This window comes from Cornus florida, unplaced genomic scaffold (assembly GCF_030987335.1).
Source record: "Cornus florida cultivar Cherokee Brave unplaced genomic scaffold, ASM3098733v1 CherokeeBrave_3.0.0_Hap2_Chr07, whole genome shotgun sequence".
Lineage (NCBI taxonomy): Eukaryota > Viridiplantae > Streptophyta > Magnoliopsida > Cornales > Cornaceae > Cornus > Cornus florida.
This window is the reverse complement of record NW_026775577.1, coordinates 18,021,045-18,047,074: the sequence shown is the minus strand read 5'-3', so window position 1 is coordinate 18,047,074 and position 26,030 is coordinate 18,021,045. Positions and strand designations below refer to the sequence as shown.

At 36.0% G+C, this 26,030-nt stretch overlaps 1 pseudogene; it reads right to left on the bottom strand.

Annotated features, from left to right (window-relative positions):
• Positions 1–21,029: 21,029 nt before the first annotated feature.
• Positions 21,030–21,128, bottom strand: LOC132267813 (small nucleolar RNA R71; annotated as a pseudogene).
• Positions 21,129–26,030: the final 4,902 nt, after the last annotated feature.

Sequence of the window (26,030 nt, the reverse complement as noted above, 5' to 3'; positions counted from 1 at the left end):
TGATTACTGATTAGCACTCTATATATTAAAGTAAGGAAAGGCATAGGGTCTGTAGAGCGCAATTAAAGTCTCCTTTCAAATTATATTACCGAATTTACTTAGAATTAAGTTTGTGGCTTAGAAAAGCAATATTAATATAGAAATGATACATTTGCCGACCTAATCCTCCGATTTATCCTCCGAATCCTAGATGGCCAAGCCACGTCAGATAAAAAAAATCGCAGCTCTCTCTCTCCACGATTCTCTTCTCAAGCTCTTATCTCAAGCCAGGCAGGATGTTTCGCCGGCGACACAAAAAAATCACAGCTCTTTCTCTCTCCACGATTCTCCTCTCAAGCGGCGGGATGGTTCGGCAGCCAGCAAGACAGATCCAGCTTTGGCAACTGCGGCTTGTGCACGCCGAGGTGGAGATGGTCTGGCTGTGACGGTCTCAAACTCGGAAGAACCAAGTCGAAGAGTGTGTGAGATCGGTGAGAGCTCTTCGCCGGGAAAACCAGTTTGGGGCTGATCGTCGGCGAGTGGGTCAGTTTCTGGGGGTAAGCTGCCACACTCGAGGAGGGCTGGCTCGGCTGTGGAGCAACGAGCTTACGGCGGCTCAAATGGACAGCTTGGATGGTGGTGAGGATGGGCTCGCGGTGGGCGACGGTTATTTGATGCGGCGAAGTTTCCGGTGGCACCTCTAAGCAACTCAGAGATGAGATTCTTGGTTGGATGATGATTGGAATTTGATTTCTTTCTCATGCTCTATCTCCCTGTACCGGTGGAGAAAGCCAGTGATGGTAGAAACAGAGGGGGAATCGTGGAGAGGGAATGAGAGAGAGAGAGAGAGCAAGCAGTGTTTTTTTGTTGTTGACTTGGCCTGGCCACCTAGGATTCGGAGGATAACTCGGAGGATTAAGTCGGCAAATGTATCATTTCTCTATTTAAAGGCCTGATTGGTAGGGCGTTCAATTCCATAAACGAATGTGCCAGTATTTGAGTCTGTTTAATCCGTCAATATATATATATATATATATATATATATATATATACTTATTGAAACAATTGAGCATACAAAGTGAGCACACGTGTGTGCAATTTACGACATAAAAGCAAAAAAATCCTAACTATCTATACTCTATATTCTCTAGGGCTCCGTTTGGTTAGATGGAAATAAGTAAAAAAAAAATAAATAAATAAATGGAAAATGGAAAATGAAAGAAAAGTGAAGTGAATGGAAAAAAAAAATTATTTTCCAGCATGCATTTGGTTAGAATGAAAATTTATTTAAGAAAATTATAGAAAAATTTTAATTTGTTATTTTGAATAGCATGAAAGTGAAAAAAAATTCTATGGGTAAAATAGAAATGTCTAATAAAATGGCAAACATTTCACCCGAAAAAAAAAATATTTCCTTCATGTTTTGTGCATGAAAAGTTTTGAAAGAAAATAGACAAGTATGGAAACAAATTTTTTTATTAATTTTATTTTTCTATCTATCCAGACTCTAAAAAATTTAAAATTTTTCTCTTTCCTTTCTTTTCTAGCTATTTCCACCTAACCAAACAAAACCTAGTTCTTTTTATTTTTTTCATTGAAAATAAATACATTCACCCACATTTTTTTGCCCGCTAATGGATGATTTCTTTCTTCTATTATTATCTTTTCTAGCCATTTGACGCTAAAATCACACACATAATGACATGTTCTTTTGCTTACAAGACAAATTGCTGAACATTTAAATATATATATAAAAAATTAAAAATAAATAAATAAAGACAAATTGCTGAATCATCTCAAACATTTTTGTTTTTTTTATAAATAATACATTTCCTATTGCATCCTCAATTATACACACGTAAAATATTTAAATAAAAATACATCATCATTTCGAGTCTCAATTAAATATTTTGCAATTTTAATTTTAATTAAATATTTAAAGTTGCTATAATTAAATCGACATACAACACTATTATTTTAAACTTTGTATTACATTTTCCTTTATATCATCAAAACGAAATCGTTGGAACATAGAGGAAATCTTCTTTCCCTTTTGAGTTAATTACACTCACACTCTCTGAGGTTTGTCTTATTGACAACGAGATAAAAGTCGATCCCTTTTTAAACAATGACTATCCTAAAATTGAATAAAGTTAACAAAGACACCCCTGCCACATAATAAAATGGGGAAAATTTAAAAATACTCTACTTAATTTTGTATAATTTAAAAAATGCTAACTTTTACAAACTAATAGGTTTGACTACTAATTTCTTGAAACTAATTACAAAACTATACTAAAACACTATTTACATTTTTTTATGGTCCAAAATACTCTTCATTTTGTTTTTCTCACTCTAGCCTTCACACCGATGTTTTCATTTTAGGGCATAATTTTCTCTCTCCTCGTTTGATACTCTCTCTGCCGATTCAAGGGTGATCAATTTCACCATATCAAAGATCGAAGGTGCTATTGATTTCTCCGAATATTGTGCTATTGAGTTTTCTTCTATTGATTTGGACGCGATTTTAGAGCATACACGACTGATCCAAGGTATTTTCCTATTATGTTTGAGCCCTTTGGTTTCAGTTTCTCCAATTAAGTTGAACATTGTGATTTTTTTGAGTTGTTTGTTTCAATTTTGTGGTTGAATATTATTCGATTTTAGAGTTTTGTGAAATTGAAATGATTTATGTTAAAAACTTCATTTCTCTGTTTTAAAGTGAATCTAGAGAAAGAATTTATTTTGAAAGATTAGTTGAGAAGAAAATAAAGATGCAAGAGAAATAATTCATTAAGTTCCAGTTCATTAGATGGAAACCTTGTAAGTTGATGGTTGCTGGAGCAGGTCACAGATTTGCTCAAAACTTTAATTTTTATATTACATAACCCATGGTCCTATGTTTTATAGGGCCGTTTGTTATCATTATACTCAGAATATCAGGGGAAACTAGCAGTTGATATCGGCTTTAGCATTATCATTTTACACTTGCTTGTTTTCTTCATCATCAACAATTATGATTTTTATTAGAGGAAACTAGCAGTTGATATCGGCTTTAACATTATGATTTTTATTAACATTTCGAGATGTCTATTTTGCAAGTCTAGCATTATCATTTCAATTATTTGCACATGCTCATCATAATTAAGGTGTCAATTGTGCAACCTGATTATGAGATAAGGTGGTTTATCCCTTACATACAAAACAACATAGCCTGATAACTGGAATGAGATGTTTATGCCATTTAAAGCGGTTTTTTTTTTTTTTTTTTTTTTTTCCCACTTATTTTTCTTTTGAGGGTTTGATTTTTTGTGAATGTTGTTAATTTATAGACATAATCTCTCCAGAATCTGCACATTGCCAGCCTAGAGACAAAACAATCTCGGATTAACAAATGAAGGAATTAATTTGCATATGCCACTATGGTGGTGAATTGATAGTATGTGATGAAAATATTTCCTATCGCGGTGGGATAGCGGCGGCCTTGATAGTGAATTCAAATACTAAATATAATGAATTATTACAGAATATATCTACAGAACTTTCAATTAACTTGAATGACAAAGTTATAAAATATAAGTATAGGCAAACTGAACTAATGCAGTTATGCGGGGAAAGTGGTTTAAGGGCAATGTTTAGCCTAAACAACTATACAACTGATCTTTATGTAATAAATGCATTAATTCGCGACGAGATAGTCTTACCATCTCAGCCATTCAGTTCCAGGTACATTAATTGTACATAATTTATATTGTTAATCATGAGAAATCTTATATTTGTGTTGTACTACACTTCTTATAACATGACTATGAAATTGCTTTACAAGGAGTTTATCCATCAAGGTGCGCCTTTGAATAATGAGTCACACAATAATGCACAATTAATTGACCCACCATCATACTTGAATCCTATCTTTAATGGCTTGGTCGAAATACTTCAAGGCCAGGGGCAATTATTTGATAGTATAAATGATTTTAAGCTATCAGTGGCTCATTTTGCTTTGACAAACCACTTTAGAATAAAGTATCTACAAAGCAGTCGGAGTTACTATAGAATAGTATGTACCATTGAAGGATGTCCTTGGAAATTAACAGCTGGGTGTAATGGAAATTGTGATATAGTAAGGGTAAAACGCTTTACGAATGTGCATACACACACTGCATAAGACATATCCAGTATGAGGCCAAACATACGCCCAAAACAGTTGGATAAATTGATGGCGGGAAAAATTTCAGAAGCACTGAATTATACTCCAAGATGCATCGGGAATGATATTAAAAGCATATTCAACACAAAACTGAATTACATGCAAATGTGGCGGACAAAAGAGTGTGCAAAACAGATAATTGATGGGAGGCCTGAGGATGGTTACAAGATAATCCCTTTTTATTGTCAACGCATTAAAGATTCTATGCCAGAATCAATAGTGGAGTTAATCACGATCGATGACATGAAATTTAAAGCACTGTTTATAGCATATGCATGTTCGATATGTGGGTTCCAACATTGTAGGCCATTTATTTCAATAGATGTTTGTCACCTTAGTGGCAATTTTTAGGGCACCTTGTTGGGTGCCACTGGGTATGATGCGGACGATGGACTATATCCTCTTGCTTATGGAATAACATCTCGGGAGAATGACGAAGACTGGACGTGGTTCCTTCGAAAAGAAAAGGAAATACTTCAGAAGCGGGTAGTAACAATCATGACTGTTCGACACCGAAGTTTAATAAATGGTGTTGATGGTGAAATTCACGCGGTCCGATACGACACCATTTTCCTGCAAGAAAGAGAGGGGAAGATCGATGAACTTTGACGGCACCGGTGTGGTGCCTGCCGAGAGCTCTCTGACGGTCAAGTTGGTCACCGGAGGTCTAAAAAGAAGGCAGGAATTTAATAATGCTTTTTCGTCGTACCTTATTCCTGAGTCGTCATCCTATTTATCGTCACTGCTCTTATTCTCGATAAGGGAATTTCATTATCCTCATCCCATGGGACTTATCCCATGGCAATCTTAACCTTGATAAGATTTGTCATCATCCCTATGGAAATCTTATCCTGCATAAGATTTGTCATGATTCTTATCCATGGAAATCATTACTTCTAATAATAAAATATTATCATTGATCACCGAATAGATCTAGCGGCTGGTCAACACTTGGTTGCCTTTATCGTTAGGTCAAGATAGGTTTATTTTTCCCTATCAGTTGCCCCCATCTCAAGCTTGCTCGTCTAGCTTTGGGAATGTAAGATTTTTTTTTTTTTTTTGCCCCCGGCACTGTTCCCTCAGGAAAGTGCCCGCGGGTACTGTTCATTGAACAGTAGAATATATATTTTTTTCTTGCCCTGGGAACAGTACCTGCGGGTACTATTCATATGAACAGTAGAATAATAAATTTATTATTATTATTATTATTTTTTTTTTTTCTGCTCTGGGAACAGTACCCGCGGGTACTATTCATATAAACAGTAACTTTTTTTTTTTTTGGTACGCTTCCTTTGGGTACTCTTCCCTTGGGTTCTATTTTTGGTACCCCTGGGTACTCTGCCCTAGGTACTATTTTTAATACCCTTGGGTACTCTACCCCTGGGTATTTTTAGTACCCTTGGGTAATCTTCTCCTAGGGTGCTCTGCCCCTGGGTACTATTTTTAGTACCCTTGGGTATTCTGCCCCTGGGTACTAGTTTTACTCAGATCGTCACTCCTTTAATAAGGGAATTGAACTTTACGAGCTTTACTCAGCTCACACCTTTAGTAAGAGATTTTTATTTACTATCCCTTATTGTAAGGGGATATTAATTACATGATTCATTCAGCTCTGGTCCTTGTAGTACAGTAAACTCATTTATTATCCCTTATATTACGAGGATATGGATTATGGGATTTATTCAGTCCGGGTCCTTGTAATACAGGACACTTATTTACTATTTCTTATAGTACGGGGATACGGATTACGGGATTCACTCAGCTCGGGTCCTTATAATACAGGACACTCATTTACTATCCCTTATAGTATGGGGATATGGATTACAAGTTATAGTACGGGGATACTGCACGTATAAAGATAATTGACCAAGATTTAAGGCAACTGAAAAGAATTTTATTAAAGACTATCATTGCCTTAAGGCTTATTAAAAACAAGATAACACGTGAGGGAGCTACCCTCTATTTAAAATGATTAACTAAGATGCCCCCAGTCTTTATTGTGAATGACTTGATAAGGCTAATTCCAGCCGTGAGACAATTTCTAGTCGTTATACTCATCTGAGTCCTTCTCATGATATGTGCTATCGCTCTGGTTGAAGAACAATCTCTTATATTTGGTATTATTTTCATCCCTGGTGAGAGGGGCTGGCCTTTTCTTGTCCTCTCCTTCCTTCCATGCACTCATAGTGTTTTTAGCGTTGATGTGTTTTTGCGCTCTGATCAGTAACTCTATCATGCTGGTGGGAGGTTCTTTTGATAAGGAGAACAAGAATCTAGAGGTTTGGAGTCCTCCTATGAAAGCGTTCGAAGCTACCTTGTCGTCCACCTCTTTTACCTGTAACATCTCTGCGTTGAATCAGGTGATGTATTCCCTAATTGACTCTTCCTTTTGTTGCTCCACGGTAAACAGGTAGGTAGCCGGCCTCCTATGCCTCTGACCTGCAATGAAGTGGCTCACAAACTGCTTACTCAGTTCTTCGAAGGTGTTGATTATTCCTGGCCTCAGCTTGTTGAACCAAACTCTTGCTGATTCCTTAAGTGTAGTGGGAAAAGCTCGGCACATGATTTCATCTGGCACAGTGTGTAAATGCATAAGAGCTTGAAAAGTTTCTAGGTAATCGAAGGGATCTTTGGTCCCATCGAAGCTTTCAAATGAGGGCATCCTGAACTTGCTAGGTAGTGGACATTTCATAACGGTGGGGCTGAACGGCAAGTTGGTCCTTTGTACCAGGTCATCTACGGCGACAGGACCTTTCCCTTTCAGAGCCTGCATTTCATCTTCCATTTTCCCCTTGAGATCTTCGATCTGCAGGTCGAGATATGTAACTTTCTTTGTCTTTTCCTTAAGACAGAAGGCTGTGCTTTTAGGAGGTCGGGAACTCCGTGGGAGAGATAGGTGGACCACCTCTCTATGTCAGGTTCCCACCTGGCTTTGTTCCACTTCAGTCTCATTTTTTTTGGGGGGGGGGGGGGGGGATGATTATCTTGCTCTTTAAGATTCCCATTCCCTCCATTTGGATTTGAGAGATCTTGTCGTGACAAGTTTTGTTGAACCGGTGGAACAAGATATTGCAGGAGTGCTGCATTTTGTTGGATCAACTGGTCCATACTCTGACTCAGAGTTTGGACCTGCAGTTCCAACGCTGCAAGCCGTGTCTGGTCGTTTGGGATGTCCAGGTTTTCACCCGACTCTACCCTTTGACCAGATCCCTGCGACGGTATTCCATCGGTAACCATACTGGACTGCAAACGTATATACCCAACAAAGTAATTAATTGATTCAAGGGAATCGTCGTTCCCACAGACGGCGCCAACTGTTGAGGGTGAAATTCACGCGGTCTGATACGACACCGTTTTCCTGTAAGGAAGAGAGGAGAAGATCGATGAACCTTGACGGCACTGGTGTGTTGCCTGCCAAGAGCTCTCCGACGGTCAAGTTAGTCACCGGAGGTCTAAAAAGAAGGCAGAAATTTAATAATGTTTTTTCGTCGTACCTTATTCCCGAGTCATCGTCCTATTTATCATCGCTTCCCTTATTCTCGATAAGGGAATTTCATCATCTTCATCCCATGGGACTTATCCTATGAAAATCTTATCCTTGATAAGATTTGTCATCAATTGAAATTGGAATAAATAGTAGTTGTTGGAGTAATTTAGAAGGAGAATGGACAAACTTTACTTGGTTTTGTGATTGTTTGTTGGCGGTGTCCCTTCTTAATAGATTAAATAAGATTGATTTGAATGCCATATACTGATGATTGTGATTGAAATGAATCTTGTTGTGTTTGAAAATTTTTGGGAATGTCCATTTTTAAGGGGAAACTATGCCGGATTTTCGAAAATTTAGAGTTGAATTTTGATGTTTTATTCCAAAAGGCATGTGGTTTGTTTTTTGAAATGGAATTTGAAAAGAGGCTTGAAGTTAAGATGTTGGATTTGGATTGCAAAGAAAGAAAATTTTAAAATTATTTTTGAGAATCCAATTTTTTTTGACATGCATAGTTTTTTTGACTTTGGAAATATATTGATTGCTCAAATTTTGTTTATTGATTTGAATTGCAAATTTGAAAGTCAAAATGAAATTCTTGTCTTGAGATTTCAATGAAAGGAATCTTTCTTTGAACATGAAATGTTTTTGAACTTGTAATGGCATTGAAAAATTGAAATGTTGTGAGCATAGTCCATACTCGTTTTATTTCATTTTCTTGAATATGAAATGCATGGATGTGTTTTAAATTGCTTTAATTGATTGCAAGTATGACTTAACTTGAATTTGTACCTTTTAACTTGAAATTGCAAAGTCTTGTCTTAAATGCTTAAAAGTATTTCAAATGGACCTCTTTCAAAAGTTTTGATTTCCAATTGACTTTTGCTCATGATTCAAGTGCATTGTTTTGGTAAAATGATCTTTAAATGTTAAAATGTTTTGTGATCACACTTGTTGGGTTTCAAATGATTAAAAAAGGAAATTTTTGAACTTTGTTTTGAAAATAAGAAGTCTAGTTGTATGATTCATTCTTTTGATGTTCATTCATTGTATGATTCTTGTCATAAAACTTTTATATAATGCAATTGAATGTTGTGACTCCAAAGTTTTCAAAAATTTCAATTTTGCCCCAAAAGTGTTGAGAAATTCTAAAGTTGACCAAAATGCCCTTGTTTGAGTTGAAGCTTGTTCCATTTGATTTATTTTCATCCATTTGCATGTGCTAAGTGCCTTTGAATTTGTTTGTGATGCAATTCTTGATTCTTGCCATGCTAGGGCACAAGTTTGATGACTTTTGACCTTCCTTATCATGATTTTGATCTTCTCTTCCAAAATGAGAATAATTGACATTCGAACCCAACTGTTTGAAGTCAAATACTTCCATGGTTCTTCTTTGAATAATTGTGTGCACTCTAGAAAAATTGCAACCTGTTGCTTGTATATACACCATTTTGCACACACTTATGTCACATTGACAGTTTTTGAGAGTTTGTGCATATTTTGAACCTATCTTTTTGGAATTGATCTTTGACAAAGTTTGGGGGTGTGTAATGACTTTTGAAGTTTAAAATGCCTGATTTGGATGTGATTTCTGTTCTATGGCCTAAGTATCATTTTTGAGCTGAACTTGAATTTTGAAATGCCATTTGATATAAGTTTAAGGATATGTTTGCTTTATCTTGCCAACTATCTGTTTAAATGCCATTATCTTGATATCTTACTCTTGCGATCCATTTCTGAGAGCCAAGTAAGGGCTTATGACCGAGGTTCTTTCCGGTCTAGATTTTGACTCTAAGATGGTAAGCTTCTTGTATTCTCAGTTGTTGACCATTATTTGTATTCTCAGTTGTTAACCATTATTTTTTGCATTGGAGTATAAGATATTTCTTTATCTGGAGTTTTTGTTGATATATGTGCATTATTCAGATGTATGCCATCTTATTGCATACCATGTCCAGGATTCTTTATTGAACTTGTCTGTCATAACATACCTTGGATTGAAGTGTTTTGCAACCGTGCATTCCATTTAGTCTTTATTATATGACATGCATGCTTCTTGAATCATAGGTTGACATTTGCCATGATTAGGTGCTCCATGTTATCCTGCTTACTCCATTTGATCTTAAATGTTGCACTTGTAGACATTCTTGTATAGGAATTGATACGATGTCATCCTAGGGTTTACTTGTCATGTCATTGCCTCATCTATTTAAGTTTTAGGTTTGTGAATGCGCGTTGCATCATTTATGCACATCACAGCCTATACTTGTCCAGTTGATTATATTTTTGCTCCAAATGTTCCAAAAGTGACTTTTCTACCCTCTATACCATCACTGCATTGTTTAGCATATCTGAGATTGCTTATTGTGCTTTGATCTATTCTGTCTAGCTGAAGCATGTTGAATGATAATTTTGAAGCTTTCTTAATTATTTCTTGCACAAGTATGATCCGACTTGTGTATTATCTGTTTCTACTTGATTCAGGCATACTTTGTGTTTTCTTATCAGTTACTTACCTTATCTTATACCTGTGCACTGATTCATTCTTATTACTTTTGCAGATGCAGCGTAGAAAAAGACTCTAGTTAGGAAGCGAGTACACAGAGCTCCACCTCCACCTCCACCTCCATCTTCATCTCCAGTTGCAGAGTCTTCTCCATCGTCTTCATCTTCTGCATCAGTCCATTATGAGACATCCCCTATGGATGCCGAGCATCCTATTATTCGAGAGGTCCCTGTTGAGTCTTACTCCAGTAAGAAGCGGGAGACCGAATATAGATTTGATCGTGATCTATTCTCTACATTGGACCAGACAAAATGGTCCTATGATGAGCTTGTGCGAAGGGGCATCGATGCCATTATGACACCAGCAGACACAGTTGTCTATCCCTGATTGGTTGCATTGTTCTACCAGTACCTCCGGGTGGATGAGGATGATAGACTTCTTCTTCATACCACCATTGACGAACAGGAGATCGATATTTCTCTCCCGGACATAGCTGCTGCTTGCCGATGCCCTCATACTTCTCCATTGGCTATTGATTCTCAGGATCCACTGTATCCTAGTTGTTAATCACTAATTGACTCTAGAGTTCAATTTAAAAAATTGTATTTCTACCAAACTGTTGAATATCAGTTTATTGAAATATTCAAGCAAAATAAAGCACAAAAATAAGAGAGATAGAGATAAGAGATTGCAAACAATGACTCGGTGATTTAGCGAGGTTCAGAAACTCCTACTCCTAGGCTCAAGATCCCCCTTGAGACTTCCCAAATTCACTAGAGCTTCTCCTTAATGGTGGAGAGCAAACCTTCACTTTTGAAACAAGATCTTGCTTTTCTTCTTTGCTAGGAGAACACCCTTCTTCTAGGCTTTCTTTTGGGTTACACTAACCTTTTACAATAGCTTTGAAATTTGAAGAAACAAGTGTACAAGAATCTCTCAAAGATAGATTACAGAGTTTAGCTCACAACTATAGAAAAGATGAATATACGTGAAGCTCAGAATTACTACAGTGATATGAAAAAACAGAGAGGGAATGAAAGCTCAGAAAACTTCTTTAATGCTTTTCAAGGAATGATAGAATGTTCTCTGTTAAAAAAGGTATTTTAGTTTGAAGACCAACCTCAGTGTTTATAGAATCAACAGAGTTCAATATAGCTGTTAGAGGTTGTTGAGAACATTTAATGAAAATGTTTACGTTACAGTTCAAAACCCTAAAGAGAGCCGTCTCTTGAAAACCAAAAAGCCTAATCTTTGTTCATTTTCCTTGGAAAGAGCCTGCTCAATAAAAACGTGAGCCTGCTCTTTATTTTGAAGATCCATTTTCGTAGCTTTCTTGGAACAAAAAGAGCCCTCTCTTTCTTTTGATTGAGCCCTCTCTTTTTCTTAAATACTTCTCAAAGACTTACTGGAATTAAAGAAAAGAACCTTCTCAGAGCTCACTGAATAAGAGAAAAGAGCCTTCTCTTTCTTTTATGGAGCCTTCTCCATCTCACATTATGATACTTAATATGAAATTCTTTAAGTCCTGTGAATGTGATCATGAGCTGATTTTATTTTCTTTGAGAAATAAAATGGGAATGCAATGCTTGGATTGAATTTTGAGCTTCAAATATATTCAAATTAACTTTGACATTAAATCTTAAGCTCTCACCATCTAATCTACCCTTTTCTTCAATCTTTGACCATGATCGGCTAGCCTTTGATGGAGTACTTGAATAATCTTTGAATTCTTGCAACTTCAATGCTTCCTTGAATCCATTGCTTGAGTACTTGGAATGCTTCTGGCTCAATATTGAGGATTGAATTAATTGATCAACTATATAGCACTCAAGGAAAATATTAGTACATAAACATCATTAATGGTTTGTAATCATCAAAATATAAGATTGACCTTTAGATTAAATCCTTAGGCCAACACTAGTGCTCCACCTTTTCTCCCTGACCTGACCATGGTAGCTACTCTATCTCTACATGCTGCCTTTGAGGGCCACATCTTTGCAGACCAAGTTGAGATTGATCCCCAGTATTAATTCTTTGATTTCGTGTTGCACCTCAATGCCTTTCCATCAGGCCATGGTACTCAGAGGCGAAAGGGGATTTTTCAAGTTCTATACTGTTTCAGCCAGGGTTATTAGATTTCTATCCCTGCACTTATTTGGGATCTCATGCACAAGTTCTCGAAGAATCTGCATCTTTCGAACAATTCTAGAGCTGCGGCTTGGCCTTTACCTTATGGCCATTTGATTACTCAACTGCTCATTAACCAGGGTTATCATTTTAACCCAGATGAGATTCCTGAGACTGATGCAGAGAGAAAGAGGAGAGCTTATGATCAAGCCAGGTGGACAAAGACTTACAATTCTTGCCTTAAGAACAGGAAGAACATGGATATGAATAGACAAAATAAGCAGCAAAGAGCAGTAGAGGAGGTAGCTCCAGAGGATGATGCCGCAGATAGATCTCCCCCCAGACAGAGGCATCGCATTACCACTTTAGGTTCTACCTTGCAGCCAGATGCACCTACTGCATCTCAGCAGGCTGGCCCTTCACATGTCCCTCCCACCGAGCAGATAGCATAGACCGACACTCAATCCCGCCAAACCAGTACTGATTCTAGCTATAGATCTGAGGTAGCTCAGCTACACACAGACTTCATTTCTTTCAGAGCTGATACGACTGGGCGGCACGAGGATGTCACGAGGCGGCATGATGATCTAGTGAGGAGACATGTCGACCTGGTGGGGAGACACGATGATTTAGTCAGGCGATCAGATAACTTGAGAACGGATGTAGCTGAGGTGAGGCGTGAGCTTAGCGCTTTGTGAACTGACCTTACCACTTCTCTCACTCGCCATAACAATCAGATGTCTGACATGCTGCAGTACATTGCTGATATGATAACTCTAGACCCTACTACCTGATTCAACCATTCTCTATCTTTCTCCTACTTATAATCTGATACACTGCTGTTACTAGGATATTTTTACACTATCTTGATACTTGTACTGGTTTTGGATATTATTTCTTGTATTGCACTATTATACATTGATCTTTGGATATCTGATTTTTTATTAACTTGCTATATATGAATTGTTGAAATTTTGATATCAGTTTTGGATATTCTGAACTTTATATTGCTAAAAACCATGATTTTTGCCCAGTTCTCAGTTTCACCTCTCATTTATATCATTGATGCATATGCCTTGATAGTTGTTAGTGTGACCATTTTTAGATAGGTTTTCAGAATCTAAGTTTTGGGGTGCGTCTTCCAAAGCTAAGCTTCTGTTGTCGGGTCCCATTTGCTTCACCTATTTGGTTTACTCTTTCCATTATCTGTTGCTTCTTTGCACATTGAGGACAATGTACAGATTAAGTTTGGGGGTGTGTTAGCATATTTTACATGTCGAACTTACTTTCTATGCATGTGGTATGATTTGAGAGTCTTGAGCAATGATTTTGATCTTTTGAGGACTATGATACTTAGAATTTAAAAATTACTTAACTTGAGAGTCCAATACTCCTTGTTTGCTTTGTGGATTCCATTTAGGAGTAAATTTTTTGAAAGATTGATATCTTGCTTGCATTTATGGTCCACATCATCCTGATTCTATGATTACTTTGAGATTAATTTTAAGATTCTACACTAGCATAGGCACACACTAGCATTCATTTGTGGGGTACATGCTTTGTTGACTATTGATTTGATTATTTCCCAATTGAGCTAGTAGTGCATTGAAAGCTTTTATCTTAACAAAAGTGGATAACAAACCCTTTTCATTGAGTAGCCGGGATTCTAGCCTTATCAAGCACTGAATTTCTCGTGCCGAAAGGTGGAGGGCCAAACTCTAGGTTAAAAATAATAATAAAAAATAAATAAAAGGTTGCAAAAGCAAATAAAAAGGTGAGGACTTCTCCCCAAAGGTGAGAAGTGGGAAATGATTAGATGGAGGTTGGTGGTGGTGGTCGCTACACCATAAGCTTAAGAGTGTGCATTAAGGCGAGGGCCAAGTTTTACATTTATAAAAGCCACTACTACCTTCACTAAAAATATAGTTAGGGTGAGTAGGGATTGTCCCAAGGGATTGGAGTCGAATTTGGTTGTGGAATCACAATTAGGGTTAGTAGGTTGAGTGATCAAACAAATAGTTGGTTGGTTGATTAAACTAGAGAGCAAATTAAACTAAATAATTGAATGCAATAAAGAGTAAGTAAGAGAGAGAGAGATCTTAGGGTTTAGAAGTCACCACCAAACAATACTTTTCTACACTCTTAACAAGTGACTAATGAGGGAAATGTGTGTTGCAATATTGATGTGTGTGTGTGTTTGGTTGATTCAATTAGCAAGGGTGACCAATTAAGTATATATTGTCTAATCAACATGTGGAAGGCACAATATATCTAACAATTAAGTATATATTGTCTAAGTAGCATGTGAAAAGCACAATATATCTAGCAAGTCATTAATCCTTTCATTAAGCTCACAAGCCAAATACACCACAAGGTTAGAGATATATGCTACTTGCATTCAAAAGTATGGAACATCAAACAAGAAGTATGGATTGTCCTCCCATCTAACAACTATGCTTCCACTACACTACAATTAAGCTAATGACATGAAATTAGACTAATTAAGCTAAGAGAGATGCACAATCCATCAAGAAATGAGCCTGAACCATCAAGAAAATTACAAGAGCATTCCATTAAGCACTATGTTTTGACAATCTCTAGATCTATGGCATTAATACACATAGACATGCATCAATAGCACAAGAAATAGAGGCAAACACATGAACATCTATTCTAGCATACATAGACATATGGATAGAATGAAATGATCAATTGGAAGCATTAAACCACATAAATCATTGAATAAACAAGATATATATATATATATAAGTGCCAAAACATGTATTACAACACTAATCCCTCAATAATACACAAAATCAAGATGTAGAAAGCATGCTTGGGGCTAACTCTAGCCCCAAGAGGATGTTTAGCCACTCATGGTAGTGCTTCTCCAACCCTCAAGGGCAAACTCCATGGAATTAATCTACTCCTTGGTTGATGAAGAGCTCCCAAGCTTGTGTCTCTAGCCTCCTCCTCCTTTCTTCCTCTCTAAAAATAGCCTCTATTGTGATAGATCAATCCTAAGTATGCTAAGTATCTCCCTCAAAAAGTGTATCATATTCTATATATAGGTAGGTCAAGTGACACACAAAATGAGCTGGGGTCGTGCACAAAATATTCCCCAATGATTGGATAAGGACAGCTTTCAATGAGCTGGAAATTTAACTTTTTCGCACTGGAGGAAGTTCGATCGATCGAACCTTGGACTTCGATATATCGAATTGAAGTTGGATCGATCCTCAATGGCGGTGCCTTTTTAGATAAAAACAAATCTGAGATATTTCGAAGATATTTTTGGGAAAAGGACAAAAGTGGTTGGTAGGGTGGTACAACTAGATAAGATCAATCATTTGGATAAGGACAAGGTAGTTTGATCGATCGAAGAATAATGTTGGATCGATCGAACTTTGAGATCTCTGAAAATGTCATCATGGCTCAGATCCATCTTGAAGTGCTGAGATCAATCATGTTGGATCGATCGAACTTTGATCTGAGATCGATCGAAGATGTTGAATTCCACCTTTTTCTTCCTTTTGCTTCCACTTGGCTCCTTTCTTTGATTCATCCCAGAATTGCTTCATTTCTGCTCTTATTTGGCTGAGTTAGCTTATTTTCGGGATAAGTGCCTGAAAATGGAAATAACACGAAATCAATCTAAAATGGTAAAGTAAGATAGATAAAGGTATTAGAATGCCTAAGCTTAAAGGGTTTAAATACACACTTTTCAGCGTTCATCAGAGGTAATTTTGATTTATAGCCTAATCAATTTGAGCTTGTAAGTCCTTAGGGGTGTTGAAACACCTAATTCCTTAAAGCCGTCCGGTTTGGGAGTCATTGACCTAATGCTTGACCTCATGGATCACTAGAAAGCTTAATAGATCAACACATTGCACCATGCTTCCATCTTTGATCCTCTAGGTTAGTAAAAAAAATAATAATAAATTGAATGAAAAAAATAAGTGCACTTAGTTGAATAAAGCTTTAATAAAAGGTCTATTCTTTGTCTTGATGATCGGTACTAGATTTGTGTGCTTGTTTGAGGCCAGATGTGAACATTTATTTAGTTGGCTTAGATAACAACATATTTGATGCTAGTTCACTTAAAAAGGATTCTAGAGTTGTTTTGATTTGCATGATCATGATCTTGATGTGTGGAGGACTATACTTGCTTGTTTGATGTTAAGATTTTAGGAGATTGCTTGAAAAGGGTTGAAAAATTGCATACTTGAGGTAGTTTTCTCTCAATACTTGTTTTGTATATTGGTGCCTCTTTAGTGAGAAAGAGCTCAATGTTTGTGGGTATCATTTCTGGAAACCCTCAAGAGACTTCACTCGTCCACTAGGGGTAACCTAAGGGTTCAAAAGGCTTGTTGCATATGCTAAATGCAATCGTGTTCCCTACGAAACTGGCATTATCCTTTTATTACTTTCTAGTTCATAGTTAGTTATTTATTTCATTCTTTCCTTGTAGTTCATTGCTAGAGACTAGCAATATCTAAGTTTAGGGGTGTGATAAGTGCTCAAATGTGATGCATTTTAGCACTTAAGTTAGGGTATTTTAGTCCATTCATCTATCTTAATTTTATATCTTAGTACTTATTTGTGTTTTTGCCTATTTCAGGTCAATAAAGTTCAAACAGGCTAATAGGAGCCATTTAGCTCAATTTTGGAGGTAAGGAGCAAAGTTGAAAGAAACCAAGAAAATTGCACCAGATGGACTTCGATCGATCGAAGGAAGTCCCGATCAATCGAAGTCAGCCATAATCGATCGAAATGAGGTAGTGCCAGCTCAGCAAAGTGGATAAAGCCAAAGAAGATATTTTCAAGACACGTCAGCTTTGATCGATCGAAGCTAAGTGTTTGATCGATCGAGAATCTTAGATCAATCAAGAACACTGCTGGCAGTGTGCTGTCTAATTCCCGAGTGCGCCGGACTCTACCTAACTTGTGTAGTTGTGAATTTCCTCTAATCATAGGTTATTTTTCTGACTTGGTGCCTACTGGCTTGTAATTAATTCATTGAACAAAATTGTAAAAGATATCATTTAGTTTTTCTTACAAATTATAGAAATAATTTCTCTTTAGAACTATGGTTTTGGGGAACTAGGGTTTTGTTAAACTACAAGTGTATTCAATTAAGCACTATATTACACTTGTAGTTTATTTGATGATTCATACTTATTTCTTGATAGATTGTGCCACATCTTTAGTTTAATTAGTTTAATCTTCATGTCACTAGTTTAGTTGTAGTGTAATTGCTTTAATTTCTTAGATAGGTGGACAATCCATTCTTGTTGTTTGATGTTCCATACTTATGAGTGCAAATAGTACATTTCTCTAGATTATTGTGTGTGCACTAATTGTGTTTTAATTGAATGGTTATTGGTCTCATTTGATAGGTTGTGCTAATCACTAGATTGATTAGATAGTCTATACTTATTTGCCATCCATTATGCTTTGCTTTCAATTGTTGACACACACACACATATTATAACTTGAATTTCCCCATTAATTTGCAATTGCTAGTGTTTGGTGAAGTAAAGCTTAGTGTTGAACTCTAAGCCCCAAAACCTTTCTCTCATATATCTTTTTCTAATTTTTAGATTGTTATTTACTTGCATTATTTTAATTGAACCATAGTTTAATCAAATCAAACCCATCTTTTGATCATTCGACCTACTAATCCAACAATTGATTCTAAAACATGCTTCTTTCCCTTGGGACGATCCTTACTCACTCTAGCTACATTAATAGTTAGTAATGGTAATGGTATTCTATAAATTCAAACTTGGCCACATTACACATTTTTGTGCTACTAGGTGTTGACCACACCATCATTCTTATGTTTTTTTATATTTTTTGTACAAGGGGACATAACACTTTCATATTTTAAGTACTTATTTGTGTTTTTGCTTATTTCAGGTCAATAAAATTTAAATAGGCTAAGAAAAGCCATTTAGCTCAATTTTGGAGCTAAGAAGAAAATCTGGAAAGAAGTCAATAAAATTGTATCAATGGAATTTCAATTGATCGAAGGAAGCCTCGATCGATCGAAAAAGGCTACAATCGATTGAAATCAAGGTGGTGCCAGCTCAGCAATCCGGATAAGGCCAAAAAGATATTTTCATGACACGTCATATTCGATCGATCGAAGCTAAGTATAGGATCGATCGAAAACCCTTTGATCGATCGAAATGACTGCTGGCAGTGTGCTGTCTAATTCCTGAGCGCGCCCGGACTCTACCTACTTTTGTAGTTGCGAATTTTCACCAATCAAAGGCATTATTTTTAACTTGTTGTCTACTCAAAGCGGCTTGTAATAGATTAATTGAACCAGAATTTAAAAAAAAGTTTCATCTAGTTAATTTTCTTACCAATTATAGAAATAGTTTATCTCTCTAGAACTAGGGTTTTGGGAAGAAAGTAAGGATGAAGATGATGATGCCAACCTCCAAGCTAGCCCTTGAGGGTTCCATGGCCACTATAATGAGTGGCTAAATCCTTTTCCTGGGGCTAGAGATAACCCCTAGGCTTGCTTTCTAAACCTAGCTTTTGCATATTTTTGGGGATTTTAGTTGTAATTGATGTTTTGACCATGAATTACTATAGATCTTGTGATTTTTATATGATTTGTATGGATTAATGCTTTTAATTGATCATTTAATTCTATCCATATGTCTATGTATGCTAGAATGAATGTTCATGTGCTTTTCTCTAGATTTAATGAAATTGATGCATGTCTATGTGTGTTAATGTTTTTAATCTAGTGATGGTCAAAGCATGGTGCTTAATTGATTATTCTTGTGATTTATTTGATGGATTGTGCCACATCCTTAGTTTAATTAGCTTAATTTTTATGTCACTAGCTTAGTTGTAGTGTAATTGCTTTAATTTCTTTGATAGGTTGACAATCCATTCTTGTTGTTTAATGTTCCATACTTATAAATACAAGAAGTACATTTCTCTAGATTTTTGTATGTGTACTAATTGTGATTTAATTGAATGGTTAATGGTCTCATTTGATAGGTTGTGCTACTCACTAGATTGATTAGACAGTCTATGCTTATTTGCCATCCATGCTTAGTTTTCAATTGGTGACACACAAACACATTTTACAACATAAATTTCCCCATTAATTTACAATTGCTAGTGTTTGGTGAAGTGAAGCTTAGTGGTGAACTCTAAGCCCCAAGACCTTTCTCTCATATTACTTGCTCTAATTTCTAGATTGTCACTTAATTGCGTTGTTTTAATTGAACCATTAGTTTAATTAATCAAATCAAACTTTCTTTGATCATTTGACCTACTAATCTAACATTGATTCCAAAGTACCTTGCATTTCCATTGGGATGATCCTTACTCACTCTTGCTACGTTAGTAGTTAGTAGTGGTAGTGGCATTCTATAAATTCAAACTTGGCCACATTTCATCAACACACATTTTGTGCAATTTGGTTGTTAATTTGTTATCCACGACACAGACATACTAAGTTTTGGCGCCGTTGCTGGGGATTTGGCAATGCTGTATTTTGGGATTAATTAGGAATTAGTACTCGTTTGATCTTATTTTTCTTTCATTTTATTTTGTTTACTTATTGTGTTTGTTCTTGATTAGGTAAGTACTTAGAGCTGAAGAAGGTGAAACAAAGAGAATTCTAAAGCAAATAAACAAGCAAGCAAAGCTAAGCAAAAGCATAAAAAGCTAAAAATAAAAAAATTGCAAAGCAAGGCCAAATATTAAAAATATTTTAAAGTTGTTTAAGGTCCCTTTGTGAGCTTTTCTAAATCTCTTACTTAGTTAAATCATCGGCCCATGTGGTGGCAAGTTTTATTTTCTTAGTTAAGTTGTCGGGCTGTGAGGAGGTAATTTATTTACTTGCATTTGTTGAAAACATGAGAGTATGGGATCAATGTATGTGGAGGTTTGTTGCTGATTGACTTGTTGAAGAGGAAAAGTGTTTGCTTCTTACTAGTTGTTAAGTTGTTGTTTGTTTTGATTGTGCATCCATGGTCGTAGGTCTTTGAATCTTACTCTTGTCCCATTAAATTTTAATCTTGAATCCATTGTTCGTAATCCAAGGGGAAGGGGTAATTCAAGTGACTCTATTTCATTAATGGAGGAACATAATGAGGACATTGGTCACATCGACCAATAATGCATTCTTCACCCTAATGTGCATCAACATCATGATATTATTCAAGTACAATTAGGCATGCCTAGACCCTTAATTCCACAATAATAAGGCCAAGTTCCAATGGGAATGCTCAGCTATTTTTTGTACCATCTCGACCTCCCGTTGTTCAAGTAAATCATGGTGCTCGTGTAGAGCCACCAATTGTGAATCCTATGAATCCTCCCCTTGCTTTAAAAGACCATTATGAGCCAAATAAGTATAATGCACCAACATGCATTCAACTCCCTCCATTTAGAGCACACCATTATGAGATTAAACCATAAACAATTCAAAAGCTTCCCAATTATCATGGGCTACCAAGTGAAGAACCTTAAAAGCATTTGGATGAATTTCTTGAAGTGTGTTCCATCGTGAAATACACAGACATGCCGGAACAAGTTTTGAGGTTAAAACTTTTCCCTTTCACCCTTAAAGATAAAGCAAAATACTGGATTAACAATTTGAGACCTTTTTCGATAACTTTTTGGGCAGAGATGCAACAAGAGTTCTTGAAAAAGTACTATCTGGTGTCAAAGACCAATTCAATGAGAACTTCAATTTGTGAATTCTCACAAGGGGATGGGGAATTGTTTCATGAGGCATGGGAGCAATTGAACGATTTGCTTAGGAAATGTCCACACCATGACATCCCTAAATGGCAATTAGTTCAATTCTTCTTTGAAAGTTTGTCGGACAACCACAACGGTATGATTGATGCTTTTATTGGTGGTTCTTATCTTAATAGGCATAAAGATGATGTGTGGTGCTTATATGAGAGCATGAGTGAGAATTCAATGCATCGATCTTTATCATCAAAAAATGGTAGAAATGTAGGTGGAAGGAAGAATGTAGGCTTATATCAAGTCGACCATTCTAATGATATAGTTGCTGAAGTGAAGTCCTTATCCCAAAGGTTTGATCAATTTTTTATTAACCAAAATTCGGCTAACCAAGTGTCTTCCTCCCCTAATCATACTCATCATCCTTCCAATGAATCATGCATGACTTATTCTAGTGTTTTACATTATACTTCTAATTGTCCCTATGGATATGTGCAAAATGAACACCATGAACAAGTGAATGCCGCTTTTGTTAACCAAAGGAATAATCCCTATGGCACTCACTATAATCCCCGGTGGAGGAACCATCCAAACTTCTCTTAGAAAAGCCAAGGGCAAGGCTCAAACCTTCTCCAAAGTGGTTTCCAAAACAAGTATGTTCCGCCCCTTTTGCAAGGCCAAGGTTCCCAAGGTTATCGTTTATCTTACCAAGCATCACATGGAAACCAATTTTCAAACTCTCATTTTCCAAATCAATCATTATATTCTCAAGGAAATTCAAGAAGTCCCACATTTGAAGAAAAAGTTTTATCCGCTTTGGATACTTTGGAGGCAAATACGCAATTGCTTTATTCTCATTCCCAATTAATTGCAAAACTAGAAACCCAAGTTGGACAAATAGCTAACACGTTAAATGCTAGGGAGAAATGGAAAATGCTTTTGACTCCACCACCCAAGTAACAATTTGTTGTGGAGACCAATTCCTCTTCGGAAGGTCATACCCTTGAATATGTGAATGCAGTGACCACTTTGAGAAATGAGAGAGTTGTTGACAACCAAGTTGGTGTTTCTAATTAAAAGAGCGAATCGGTGCAACCCAAAGTTGACACCCATCTTGTCTCACATCCTATTCCTCCTTTATTGAATGTAAAAGATTTCATTGTTGAAAATGTTTCAAAAAATGATTTTGAAAAAGCTTTTGAGCCTAAGACTCCATTTTTGGATGCTTTAAAAACATCCACTTCTCTTAAAATGCAACAAAACAAGACAAATGAAATCATTGATGTGTTTAGGCAAATGAAAATCAATCTTTTTCTCTTGGATGCAATTCGACAAATTCTGGCTTATGCTAAATTTTTGAAAGATCTTTACACCCTTAAGAGGAAAAACAAAAGCTAAGCACCACGAAAAGTTGTTTTAACTGAACAAGCTCAATCTTGAAACATAACACCCTCCTAAAATTTAAAAACCCTAGTTCACCGACAACTTCATGCACTATTGGTGATCATGTTATCAATCGAGCTCTTCTTGATTTAGGAGCTAGTGTAAATCTTCTCCCTTATTCAGTTTATGTTCAATTGGGCTTAGGTGATTTGAAACTGATGTCGGTAGTTTTACAACTAGCCAACCAATCAATTAAAAAGCCCCGGGGTATCATTGAAGATGTTTTGATTAAAATTGACAAGTTCTTTTTTCCGGTTGATTTCGTTGTCATTGACACGGAGTCGGTCCCAAATCCTAAGAGCCAAATTCCTGTTATCCTTGGCCGTCCTTTCTTGGCTACCGCTAATGCCAACATTAATTATAGGATGGGGAAAATGAAGATTTCATTTGGTCACATGAATGTGAAGTTGAACATTTTTAATCCAATCCCCAATTCTATGGACAAACATAAAGAGATATGTGTTGTTATAAAATGTTTTGAAAATGAATTGAACAAAAATGAGTCTTTGCTTGGTGTAGAAACTTCAATGATTTGTTTTCTAAGAAGGTTTCAAAAGAAAGTGTTTTCAAGTCTAATGTTGCACGGGCTTGGAAGCCCAGAAGTGTTGTTGATCAAGGGCTATCAATTTCTCTTGAACCAAATCTAACAAGTTCCATAGGGAATAGTTTGTTGGGTGGGGTTCGAAGTTCCATTCACCCCATCGAGAAGGTGATGCCTACTAAGATCTTTAATCCGGGCTCTTTGAGCCCAACATCTTGCTATTGACGTTAAAGACTAGTGCTTCTTAGGGTTTGCCAACCCTATTCCTCCCTTAATTCTTATTTTGATATTTTCTGCGTCGTCTAGATATGAGTTAAATTAAAAAATCCAGTTTCCGAGTAGTTTCTTGCATTTTCTGCACTTCCAGTGAAGTTTCGATCGATCGAACCCTCTGAATTTATGACTTTTCATCTTCCATTTTGATCGATCAAAGCCCATTTCAATCGATCGAAATCCTTTTGGATCGATCGAAGTAGTGTCCAATCGATCGAAAACCCTTCGATCGATCAGAATTGCGTCATTTGAATTTTCGAAAAATGCCTTGACTTTTCACCTTCCCACTAAAACCCTAATTTTCTTTTATTTTTCTTTTTCTTTTTTTTTTCTCTTTATTTTTCTTCTTTATTTTTCTTTTTTTATTTTTATTTTTTTTCCTTTCTCTCTCTTCCTTCCTCTAACTCTCTTCGTCTTCTTCCTCTCGGCAAAACCCTCCATCTCTCCCCGATTTCAAGCTCTCCCTTTTCTCAATCTCAATCCCTATCAATCTTAGTTCCTTACTCCGGCGAGACCAACCCCAACCTCCCTATCCTCTTCTCTCGCCCGCGAACCATCCAAGCTACCCATCCTCGCTGCCATTTCCATTTTTACCAGCGAGGGTTTTTAACCAAAAGGGGCCAAACCCATTAAATTTTTGGCTCTATTTCTCTCGGATTCCTTCATATCAGTTATCTCCGTCCAATTTAGGCCAAGGAGAAGCTGATCTAAGCTTCGGCAACCTCTGCAATTTTCGGCGAAGCTCCGGCGAGCTTTTGGTCATCTCTTCCGGCCACGGTGAGGCCGGAAATCCTCCTTTCGCCCGAATTTCTTCGTTTTAATCTTCTCTTCTCTCTTTTGAATCTGGTATGTTCCAATTTGTTTTCTTTTATTGATTTTATTTTATTTTTGTTTATTTATTTTATGCTTTGCTTTATTTCTATTTTATTTTGTCTATTTCATTTTTCTCCTTTGTATATATGCTTGTGAATATAAAAATGAATGGAAAACAAATAAAAAATTGAAAAAATAAATAAAAAATGAAAATGAATGAAAATGAAAAATTGTTTAAAAAAAATGGACTAATAAACTTTGGATTGCATACCTTGATTTTGACTGAACGGCGATGGGAATACTTTGAAAAAAAAAAATGGAGAATGGATTGTGGTTGTTGATGTAGTTAAAAGGAGAATGGGCAATTTTTAACTTGAATTTGTGGATTGATTTTTGTGGGCGGTGTCCCTTCTTAAGTTATTGAATGAAGTTGATTTAAATTCCATATGCTTATTGGTTGTGATTGAATGTTGAAATGCAAATGAATTGTGTGTTTGAAAATTTTGGGAATGACCATTTTTAAGGGGCCATGTCGGATTTTTGAAAAATTCGATTTAAACTTTGATTTTACATTTCAAAAGGCATATGGTTTGTTTTTGAAACTTGAAATGGTTTTTAAAAAATATTTTTGAAATTAAGGATTTGGATTTGGATTTGGATTGAAGAGAAAGAGGATTTCAAATTATTTTGAAAATCCAAGTTGCTTTGACATGTGTAGTTCTTGACTTTGGAAATATCATGATTGTGAAATTTTGATTGTTGATTTAAAATGCAAATTTGAATGTCAAAATGAACTTGTTGGCTCGAGATTTGAATTGAAAGGAAATTTTCTTTGTCTTAAAATATTCTTGCAAATCTTCTTGAAATGGTATTGTAAATTTGAAATATTATGAGCATAATCCCGACTTGTTTCATTTGATGATCTTAAGTATGAAATGCATGAATGTGTTGCTTTTGAATTATCTTAAATGCATACAAGTATGTTTTGACTTAAATCTTATACTTTTAAACTTGAAAATGCAAAGTCTTGTCTTAAATGTGTAAAGGTGTTTCAAATGGACCTCTTTGAAAAGTTTTGATCTCCAATTGACTTTTGCTCATGATTCAAGTGCATTGTTTTGGTAAAATGAACTTTGAATGTTTTAAATGCTTTGTGATCACACTAGTTGGGTTAAATTGATTAAAAAGGAAAGTTTTGAACTTTATTTTGAAAATGACAAGTCAAGTTGCTTGAGGCATTATTTTTTTGTTCATTCATTACATGATTCTTGTCATGAAATTTTTATACAATGCAATCGAATGTTTTGACTCTAGAGTTTTCAAAAATTCTAATTTTGCCCCAAAAGTGTTGAGTGATTCCAAAGTTGACCAAAATGCGTTTGTTTGAGTTGAAACTTGTTCAATTTGACTCATTTCCATCCAATTGCATGTGCTAAGTGCCTTTGAACTTGTTTGTGATATAATTCTTGATTCTTGCCATGCTAAGGCACAAGTTTGATATTTTCTGACCTTCCTTATCATGATTTTGATATTCTCTTATAAAATGAGATGAATTGCCATTCTAACCCAACTTTTTGAAGTCAAATGATTCCATTGTTGCTTATTGACCTTGAAATTTGTCAAATGTGTTCCTATTTGAATAATTGTGTGCACTTTGGAATAATTGCAATTTGTTGCTTGTATATACACCATTTTGCACACACTTAAGTCACATTGATAGTTTTTGAGAGTTTTTGTACATATTTCAAACTTATCTTTTTTGAATTGATCTTTGACTAAATTTGGGAGTGTGTTATGGATGTTTGTAGTTTAAAATGCATGGTTGGGATGTGGTTTCTACTCTTTGGCCTTAGTATCATTTTTTGAGCTTAACTTGAATTCTGAAATGTAATTTGACATGAGTCCGAAGATATGTTTGCTT